Source organism: Triticum aestivum, chromosome 2D (genome assembly GCF_018294505.1).
Source record: "Triticum aestivum cultivar Chinese Spring chromosome 2D, IWGSC CS RefSeq v2.1, whole genome shotgun sequence".
Taxonomy (NCBI): domain Eukaryota; kingdom Viridiplantae; phylum Streptophyta; class Magnoliopsida; order Poales; family Poaceae; genus Triticum; species Triticum aestivum.
Genome location: NC_057799.1, coordinates 328,167,800 through 328,178,639, shown reverse-complemented (window position 1 = coordinate 328,178,639; position 10,840 = coordinate 328,167,800). Strand labels below are relative to the sequence as shown.

Genomic DNA, 10,840 nt, shown 5'->3' with positions numbered 1-10,840 from the left:
GCTGTGCGCCATTTTCGCCAGCGCCTCGGCGTGCATGCTGGCCTTCTACGTCCCGCGAATGAGGCACAAGACTCTTCCCACAGCGGCGCCCGGGGTCACCAGTGTGGTGATGCCGCTCGTCGCGCACAACCTGGGACGAGCGCGTCGTGGGCGCCGGCGTAGGCGTCTTGGAAGTCGCTGCGCCGCCCGTAGGTGGCACGGCATCGCCCTTGGAGGGCCCCGCGCCGCCTGCGGGGGGCCCGGCTCCATCTTTGGATTTGGCGGTGTGCGGCCCGTCGTCTCGCGCACGAATGATGCCGCTTGCCAGGCTTTGACTGCTAGAGCGATGTGGGTGTTCGCGGGCCGCGCCTCGGCTTCCGTCCGCGACCGCCCCGCCACTCGCCCGCACTGGTACGGGCCGTTCGGCTCCAGATGAGCCGATCGCCGTGATCGTCTTCTTCTTGGGAGCCATGGCGATGGAGAACTGCTAAACTAACTGCTAGACCGGATTTTCACAACTGCGCCCCCTACCTGGCGCGCCAAGGATGTCGATGGAAATGACACCTATGGAATCACTGGGATCCCTTCTACGGATGGCGGGCGTGAGGTTGTTTAAAGAGCGGGTCTAAGAGTCAGCACAAAGATCGTTTACCCAGGTTCGGGCCTCAAGGATGCGTAATACCCTAGTCCTGCTTTGGTGTATATTGGAGTGTTCTTGAGCTCTTGAACTAGCTGTGGTGCGTGCGTAGTCCAAAAGATCCGAAATCCTCTCCAGTACGCCTCGGGCCTCCTTTTATAGACAAAAGGGGTCGCCACAGTGGCACACAGGAGGTGGAAAGGTATATGGTGGTTAAGTCTATCCTCTGGCACCGTCGGACAAACGCATTTAATGTGCTGCCGACGTGCCCTTCTTGCTTTATCGGGGACGACGAGGAAGCTTGCCCCAGCTGTCGCCGCCTCGCTTGGCTCCGACGCGCGTCCGAGCTGATGAGGCGTTGTAGCGCCACGTTGGCTGGCTGCTGGGCTGGCGCGGTGGCAGAGTCTTCACGAAGATCTGCATGCCACCACGTAGGTGCTAGCTGAGTTGGCCTGGAGGCCGCGCGTCGCCACGCAGCTGCCTGCCCAGCTGGTTGGGCTGGCAGCTGTATGGGAACGGCGGTGGAGTCTTGGCAGACGTGGGCCTGGCTGTGGCCCCGCTGGTGTCGTCGTCAAGGGTCTTGCCGGGGCCCTGGCAAGGGTCTTGCCATGGCATCGCAGTCGTCCCCGGCAAGGATCTTGCTGGGGGTCTCGTGGATTTCCTCGGCAAGGATCTTGCCGAGGATCATCGTCTTCTGGTCCTCATCTGATCTTGTGTGCTTATGATCTTCACAAAGATCTGCATGCCACCATGGAGGTGCCTCCCGATCCTTGGTTCCAATGTGGTTGATGGTGTTGGAACCCTTGGGCTCAAGGGTGGCGCGCTCTGCTGGCGTTGGGCAAGTTGCCCCGGCAAGGCTCTTGCCGGGGCTACGGAGGCTGCCCCAGCAAGGGTCTTGCCGGGGGAGTCCACCTCGCCCTCTTGCTCTTTGTGTTTCTGTCTTGGCGTTGCTCTGGTTGTCTTGTGGTTTTGCTTCCCTCCTCTGCCCTTCTAAGTGTGGCCGCAGGTGCGGCTCTGACTGCCCGTGCACAAGTAGAGGGGTAAAAAGGGGAGCCCCTACTTTTGTATAGCGACATTCGGTGGAAGATCATATGTTCAGATCCTTAATGATAATTAATACTCCTCTGATTATGATTATGAATATGCTTTGTGAGTAGTTACATTTGTTCCTGAGGACATGGGAGAAGTCTTGTTATAAGTAATCATGTGAATTTGGTATCCGTTCGATATTTTGATGAGATGTATGTTTTCTTTCCTCTAGTGGTGTTATGTGAACATCGACTACATGACACTTCACCATTATTTGGGCCTAGGGGAAGGCATTGGGAAGTAATAAGTAGATGATGGGTTGCTAGAGTGACAGAAGCTTAAACCCTAGTTTATGCGTTGCTTCGTAAGGGGCTGATTTGGATCCATATGTTTCATGCTATGGTTAGGTTTACCTTAATACTTATTTTGTAGTTGCGGATGCTTGCGAGAGGGGTTAATCATAAGTGGGAGGCCTGTCCAAGGAAGGGCAGCACCCAAGCACCGGTCCACCCACATATGAAATTATCAAAGTAATGAATGCGAATCATATGAGCATGATGAAAACTAGCTTGACAACAATTCCCATGTGCCCTCGGGAGCACTTTGCATTATATAAGAGTTTGTCCAGGCTTGTCCTTTGCTACAAAATGGATTGGGCCTCCTTGCTGCACCTTAGTTACTTTGTTTACTTGTTACCCGTTATGATTTATCTTATCACAAAACTATCTGTTACCGATAATTTCAGTGCTTGTAGAGAATACCTTGCTGAAAACCACTTGTCATTTCCTTCTACTCCTCGTTGGGTTCGACACTCTTACTTATCGAAAGGACTACGATAGATCCCCTATACTTGTGGGTCATCGAAGATCATATGTTCAGATCCTTAATGATAATTAATACTCCTCTAATTATGATTATGAATATGCTTTGTGAGTTGTTACGTTTGTTCCTGAGGACATGGGAAAAGTCTTGTTATAAGTAATCATGTGAATTTGGAATTCATTCGATATTTTGATGAGATGTATGTTGTCTCTCCTCTAGTTGTGTTATGTGAACATCGACTACATACCACTTCACCATTGTTTGGGCCTAGGGGGAGGCATTGGGAAGTAATAAGTAGATGATGGGTTGCTAGAGTGACAGAAGCTTAAACCCTAGTTTATGCGTTGCTTCGTAAGGGGCTGATTTGGATCCATATGTTTCATGCTATGGTTAGGTTTACCGTAATACTTCTTTCGTAGTTGCGGATGCTTGTGAGATGGGTTAATCATAAGTGGGAGGCTTGTCCATGGAAGGGCAGCACCCAAGCACCGGTCCACGCACATATCAAATTACCAAAGTAACGAGCACGAATCATATGAGCATGATGAAAACTAGCTTGACAACAATTCCCATGTGTCCTTCGCTACAAAAAGGATTGGGCCACCTTGCTGCACCCTAGTTACTTTATTTACTTGTTACCCATTACGATTTACCTTATCACAAAACTATCTGTTTCCGCTCCTCGTTGGGTTCGACACTCTTACTTATCGAAAGGACTACGATAGATCCCCTATACTTGTGTGTCATCAAGACTCTTTTTTGGCACCGTTGCCGGGGAGTGAAGCGCCTTTGGTAAGTGGAATTTGGTAAGGAAACATTTATATAGTATGCTGAAATTTATTGTCACTTGTTACTATGGAAAATAATCCTTTGAGGGGCTTGTTCGGGGTATTTTCACCTCGACCGGAAGAACAAAGAGTTGCTGCTCAACCTACTAAACCTACTGAAAATATTTATTATGAAATTCCTTTGGGTATGATAGAGAAACTGCTAGCTAATCCTTATGCAGGAGATGGAACATTACATCCCGATATGCACCCAATCTATGTGGATGAAGTTTGTGGATTATTTATGCTTGCAGGTATGCCCGAGGATGTTGTCAAGAAGAAGGTCTTCCCTTTATCTTTGAAGGGGAAGGCATTGACATGGTATAGGCTATTGGATGATATTGGATCATGGAACTACAACTGATTGAAATTGAAATTTCATCAGAAGTTTTATCCTATGCATCTAGTTCATCGTGATCGGAATTATATATATAATTTTTGGCCTCGTGAAGGAGAAAGTATCGTTCAAGCTTGGGGGAGGCTTAAGTCAATCTTATATTCATGCCCCAATCATGAGCTTTCAAGAGAAATTATTATTCAAAAATTTTATGCTCGGCTTTCTCATAATGATCGATCCATGCTCGATACTTCTTGTACTGGTTCCTATATGAAGAAGGATATTGAATTCAAATGGGATTTATTGAAAAGAATTAAACAAACTCTGAAGATTGGGAACTCGACAAAGGTAAAGAGTCAGGTATAAACCTTAAGTTTGATTGTGTTAAATCTTTTATGGACACCGATGGTTTTCGTGATTTTAGCACTAAATATGGACTTGACTCTGAGATAGTAGTTTCTTTTTGTGAATCTTTTGCTACTCATGTTGATCTCCCTAAGGAGAAGTGGTTTAAATATCATCCTCCCACTGAAGTTAAAGTAGTAGAACCTATTAAAGTTGAAGAAGAAACTATTACTTATAATGTTGATCCTATTGTTCCTACTGCTTATATTGAGAAACCACATTTTCCTGTTAGAACAAAGGACAATGCTAAAGCTTCAACTGTGGTCAACAAAAGTTATATTATAACACCTACACCCCCTGAGCAAATTAAAGTTGAACCTAGTATTGTTATGGTTAAAGATCTCTTGGTTGATAATATTGATGGGCATGTTATTTATTTCTGTGATGAAGCTACTAGGATTGCTAAACCTGATACTAAAGATAAATATAGACCTGTTGTTGGCATGCCCGTTGTTTCTGTTAAAATTGAAGATCATTGTTATCATGGCTTATGTGATGTGGGTGCTAGTTTGAGTGCAATTCCTTATACCTTATATAAAGAAATTATGAATGACATTGCACCCGCTGAGATAGAAGATATTGATGTTACTATTAAGCTTGCTAATAGAGATACTATATCACCAATTGGGATTGTTAGAGATGTTGAAGTCTTGTCTGGGAAAATTAAATACCCTACTGATTTTCTTATTCTTGCTTCCCCACAGGATAATTTTTGTCTCATTATATTTGGTAGACCCTTGTTGAATACTGTTAATGCTAAGATAGACTGCGAGAAAGATATTGTTACTGTTGGTTTAGGGGATATGTCTCATGATTTTAATTTCTCTAAATTTCATAGACAACCCCATGATAAAGAATTGCCAAGTAAGGATGAAATTATTGGTCTTGCTTCTATTGCCGTTCCACTGCTGATCCTTTAGAACAGTATTTGCTAGACCATGAAAATGATATGTTTACACTAGTACAGCGAGCTCCTAAACAAACGGTTTTAAACCCCTTTCCGCGATGGCATTTGGAACCGTCTCCAAGTGAGTGTGGGCGATAGGAGGGTCCTTCCCACACGACCCAGAAACCGTCGGGGATATGCCCTCCTGGCATACACGTTCGGCAAAATGAGGTCATGTGCGACCGGCGAGCGCTCAAATACGGAAATACGTACAGTAGAGCTAAAAAATACAATTATACGGCGAAATTGTTTCCGGTCGCAAGTACATCTCACACAGTCAGTCCGCGCTAAATGTTTCCGTTCGAATGTACATCCCACACAGTCGCTCGAAGGAAAACATTTCCGTTCACAGGTACACCACACATAATTTTTCCCGTTAAATCGCTTGCGTTATTGAATGTATCACACACGGTCCGTGGAAGAAACTGTGTGGCAAAGGCTGTCCATCACACACAGTTTTCATGTGGTAAACGTTTGCGCAAGGTGGCCTAACGCAAACAGTTTTCAAGAGAAAGTCGTGTGTGATTGTTCATTGATCCAACACGGTTTATTCCTAGAAACTGTGTGCGTTGCCTGCGGTCATCACCCACGGTATTTTTTCAACAATCGTTTGCAATAGCAAAACCCAATTAGCAGGCTAATTCGTCACTAGCAGGCTAATTATTCGATTATTCATAATCCATTTATTAATCTAATTGATAGTTCATATTAAACACACAATATATTTCATTTTCATAATCTGTACCTAATAATAAAGCATCTATTGCCTCTGCCGGCACACCCGTCGTGACACTTTTGCAAAAAGGCCCTTCTCTTTTCTGAAAATTGTACCCGCAATCCCTCTTTAAGTGATATCTAAATTTAAAAAACGATTTGGTTTGACAAATTGACCCCTAGATTTATTAGAATTCAACCCGAGCTACTTTCCTCTATCTTATCCACAAGCTCCCTCTCCAGCCGCGGGGGCGCAGGACTCACGCATGGCCTCCCCGCCGCTGCGTCCGCGCTGGTCCTCGATCCTACGCGCGGGGCTCCCCGACCTTTGATCCCCTCGCTTCAACGGCGGCGGCACCCTGTCCTTCCATTGACCGCCCGATTCCGGCCAACTCCTGCGCCTTCCCCGGGCTGCAGCTCACGGTAACGGATCCCCTCGCCGCCCCCTACCGATTCGCCCTGCAGCCGGCCTTCCTCGCCGCCCCGGCGTGCCCCTTGGCCACCGAGGAGATGAGTTGCGCTGCCCGTGAGCACCTCTCCTGATTCATCTCTTTCCTCGCCCACATGGGCCGCGCGAGTAGGAGCTCGCCGTCGGCCATGGATGCGGCCTAGAACTGCTACCGCCCATGCCCTGCCATGCGCCGACGGCCATGGACCAGCCGCACGAGTAGGAGCACGCCACGGCGTGCGCGCATGGATGCGGCCGAGAACTGCTGCCGCCCCTGAACTGAAGCCGCGTGATGCTGCTGCCGCTGGGGCGTGCTGCTGCTCGCCTCTCCAGTCCGCCGGTGCCTCTCACTCGGGTGGTGTCCCGGGCTGACGGTGAGGCACTGCGTGCGTCCGAGCTGCTGCTTGCGTCGCCTCGCGACCGCTGCTGGACCTGAGGGAGCCGCCGCGCGCGTCCAGGGGAGCATCTGAGCAGCTCGCGTTTGAGCTGACGGCTACGTGCGCAACCTCTGAATTCAGTGATGCAAAATTCTGGAGGCAACTACATGTATATAGTATTCATGAAAGCTTTCATTTGAAAGCTCATAAGGTCAATTTTGTTCCTTTTTCATTTTTGTTCTTTCATTTGAAAGCTCATAAGGTCAATTTTGTTCCTTTTTCATTTTTGTTCTTTCATTTGAAAGCTCATATGGTCAATTTTGGAGGCAACTACATGTAAACAAATTATGGCACGCAGCACAAGTTTCTTTGTTTGTAAATTAAGCAGTCTGGTAGATTTGGAAAGGAGGAACATGGTACTGAACTTTTATATATCAGCATAAGGTACATCCCAATTAAGCAGATTTGTTCTTCTGTTCTATCCAGGGTACTGAACACTATAATTTTACCTTTCTGTTCTAGATGTTTTCCTATGCCTTGAGGAGTTGCCGATGGATAATATGCAGAGGCTACCAAGTGGTAGCTCCAATCTTGCAATTGAGGTCAGCAATGGGTGCTTCTCCTGGGACGGCTCACCTGAGATACCAACACTGAAGGATCTGAGTTTTCAAGATCAGCAAGGCATGCGTGTTGCAGTCTGTGGGATGATCGGCTCTAGAAAATCAAGTTTGCTCTTTTGCAGTCTGTGGGATGACCGGCTCTCAGTGAGGTGCCAAAGCTATTAGGAGATCCCAAGACTTGCGGAACAATGGCATATGCCAGCCAGACAGTATGGATGAAGAGCGGCAAAAATTCAGGACAACATACTGTTTGACAAGGAAATGGAGAGTGAGAAGTATGGCAGGGTCCTTGTGTGGTGTTCGCTGAAGAAAGACTTGGAGATCAAAGTCATTTGAGAGTGAGGCAGCAATCTTAGTGGTAGGCAGAAGCAATGGATTCAGATAGCCTGAGCATTGTATCAGGGTGCCTTTTCTCGTGAGATCTAAAGCACTCCCCCGACTTCCGTCCCCGCGAGATCCGGAGAGGAAGTGCTGGCCTCCAGCCTCCGGCGGGGAAGCTGCTGCCTTCCATGGCAAAAAATACAATTCCTCGCTGACCTCCCCAGTCAAGTCCCCCCTTCACGCTCAACCCCTCCTCTGCGTCGTGCATCCTCGCCTTCCTCTCCCTAAACACAGACCAAGCCCTCCCCTAAACCCAATCCCGTGGTACTATTGCATCTTGGTTTTGTGAATACTATTACATCATGAAAAGAAGGGGGACTGATTATTGGTTCAAAATAATTGGGGAGCATAGAGATGTGAGAGATTGAGGGGTTCGGTTGGGGATTTGTACCATATCATGTTGATGTGTATTCCATTATTTATTCTTTGCTCTGCTTGGGGCAATTTTGTTGTACAGGGAGCTATGATTTGGATCAATTATATACTTATATGTGATGTTCTTTCATGCTTTTGAGGCTCCTGTTGAAGAGATAATTTTTAGCTATTTGTACTGATTATTGCTACTGGTGTTGATTGCATTTATTGTTGCTACCATATGCAGATTGCCGTGAATGTATGAGAGATTAATACCATTATCCCATGTGTGCAATCTTTAAACGGATGGCTGATGCTTGGTGTATTCTTTTGTGTCAATCGGAACAAACAAGGAGGGAGGGTCTGGCTCCAGTTCATTGTAACTCAATTAACATAGTTCGACCACTCTGAAAAAGGTGATGCTCTGTAGTAAGTTCATTTATGGTTGTGTGTGTTTCTATTGATGTGTTTGCCCTGTCTGTTCATTGCATATTCAGTTGTTCGAAAAAGGGGTGTCATTTGTGCCAAGTTAATCAACTAGGGAAAGTAACACTTGATCACAGGGTAATAAAGTTAGTAGGTGTATGTAAAGTTATGTAGCTTCGTCAAACAGATGTGATGTTTTAGTTGTTGGTCAGTTATAGCTGCTCTCCAATGACCTTTTGAATTCAACATGTCATCAGTCAAATATACAAGGAGGACACAGAACAAATCAGAAAGAATGTAGCAAGTTGTTAAATCTGATTTGCTGCTTTCATTTTGTGGAACTCTATAGCTTGTGAAATATTCATGTGTTATATCTTGTACGCCTCTTGTGATTTTACCAATGGAGTTGGCTCTAGCTCTTGAAAAGATGGTGAATGAGAAGCTTCCCAACCTTCCCACTGTAAGTTTCTTCTTCATGCCTATTTACAAGGAAAATTACTTTAAAAGTATTTGTGTGTGTGTGTGTTTGGCCCACTGAATTCCTAATTATTTATCCGAACCAGTACATGCAAACGTCTCACCATATCTAAAACGTTCATCCCAAATTTAACAGGTAGCAACAATGTGAAAAGATCCTCAGCTGAGCATCTTCATTGGGCAATGGACATGAGGTAACGTGAGAAAATAAAATTGGAAGGAAAAAGATCTAATACTGGGGCTACAAAACCGTATTAGCAAAACCTGTTAACAGACGCTCTGTCTAGATGTATGTTATTTCTCTCTAAGTTAGTCAATGCTCGTCCACAGGCGCGAGGGGTGTTAAGAGGAAATGGACTCTCTGGAGCTTTCTTACAGTGAGGACAGGATCCCCTCTTGCCCAAGGTTAAATTCCTCAACTATCTAGCCCCGTGATGCCAATGGTTCCCTTCCAGTCTTCTCTTTAAAATCTGTCAGCAGCAAGCTCTGTCTAAATGTATGGTACTTCTCTAAGGAGATGTCACAGTATTTTTAATTTAAATACCTGTTATAGGTCCCTTGAGTGCTTAGCTGAAATTTGCTGGTTTACTAGCTCTCTGAAAGGGTCAAATCACTGTAGAGCAACTATAGCATGCAACTGCTATAGTTGTATATATAGTTTGTATTTATCACTAAGATTGGTCATCAAGATGTTCTGCATCAAAGGTGTTGGTAGTGCTACAGTTGAAAAAATAAGATGACTTTGTGGTGTTACTACTACCTGAGAAGTAGCAACCTCCCACAAAAGGCATGCCATTTTTTCTGTTTGTGTACTATGTTTTGGGGAGCTATAACAAAGTCGTTACTATGGCAGAAAAAGTAGTACAGTAAAGCATGTACCAGATATACTGGGAGAAAATGCCACGTGATAAAAGAACGACTTCAAATGAATGCATATGTCTTGAAATGAACTTTTTATCATGTTGTGATTGATTACTGGAACTATACTTAATTTGTTATCTTTTAGGCAGAATATATGATATTGACAGGATTTTTTTATGTGATACCGGAAGCAGGTAAATTTCTTTTGTCAATTGTCATACACTATTCTAACCTCCCGCCTGGCAGTATCATCTACAATGATGTTTTCACCTAGCTTGATCTTCTGCATTGCATATACTTCTAGTTTTTTATATGTATCCTGTGTACTGATTGTTTCCCTCTATTGTGTGTAAGCCGAATTTTCTAATCGATCCTATTTTGTGTCGCAATTCGGGGACTTATTGGAGATATCATCCTATTGCCTACTATCAACATTAGAAGTCAAAATCGAGTAGAAATGTGAGGGGTGGTGCAAGGATTATCCCTTGCAGGGCTGCCCCCACGTCAAGTTCGATGAGGTTGGAGTTTTAAAGTTTTAAACTTTCCATTGCTCCGGCGTGGCTTTGTGACATGTGTGTGTCGTGTGATGGTCGAGCTCATCGCCTTGGATTGAGCAATGTTTTCGCCCATTGCAATATGGACACCATGCCACCGTCAACAATGAGGACAAGAATGAATAATACTTTCACCCCGTTGCAACGCACGGGCCCTTTTGCTAGTTGAAATACATCAGAGTACAACATCATATAGCTTCAGCACTCAGCTACCCCATTACAGAACTACACGAGGACCAAGTTTCACATGCAACATCTATAACCTTTCGAAATTAACATTATAGACGGTACATAGACAAATGTATCTCATCTAGAAAACTGCTGAAGCAGAAAGCGAATATTGAGCCTTCATTGATGTTGAAGGTCTTTGTAACTTTAGGCCAGTGCCTGTGGATGATTGACCGTCCATCCTTCGTCCTCTTCAGGAACACTTCAATATTGAACCATGGGTGTTGTATGAATACCTTCCTCGCCTCCTGACCATACAGGTGGTTTTAGAGGTAATCATCAGTGAACTGCTTTGGAAAGGCCTGAAAATAAGGATGTGCATAAATATCTTCTCTATATTGGAAATGGGGCAAAGGAATTAAAAATGCAAGGTATAATAGTTAGTACCATCCTGTAGTGAACTGATGTCTTCTTCATT

The 10,840-nt window shown here is 45.1% G+C and overlaps 1 long non-coding RNA gene across 2 annotated transcripts; it reads left to right on the top strand.

The window, feature by feature from the left end:
* The first annotated feature begins 5,907 nt into the window (after nucleotides 1-5,907).
* On the top strand, nucleotides 5,908-9,729 carry LOC123052990 (uncharacterized). 2 transcript variants are annotated; one of them, XR_006425241.1, is made up of 4 exons: nucleotides 5,908-6,965; nucleotides 7,044-8,762; nucleotides 8,916-8,973; nucleotides 9,110-9,729. It is a non-coding gene; the product is annotated as an uncharacterized lncRNA (long non-coding RNA). The 2 variants fall into 2 exon arrangements; XR_006425240.1 differs by having other exon boundaries at nucleotides 7,044-8,973.
* The last annotated feature ends 1,111 nt before the right edge of the window (nucleotides 9,730-10,840 follow it).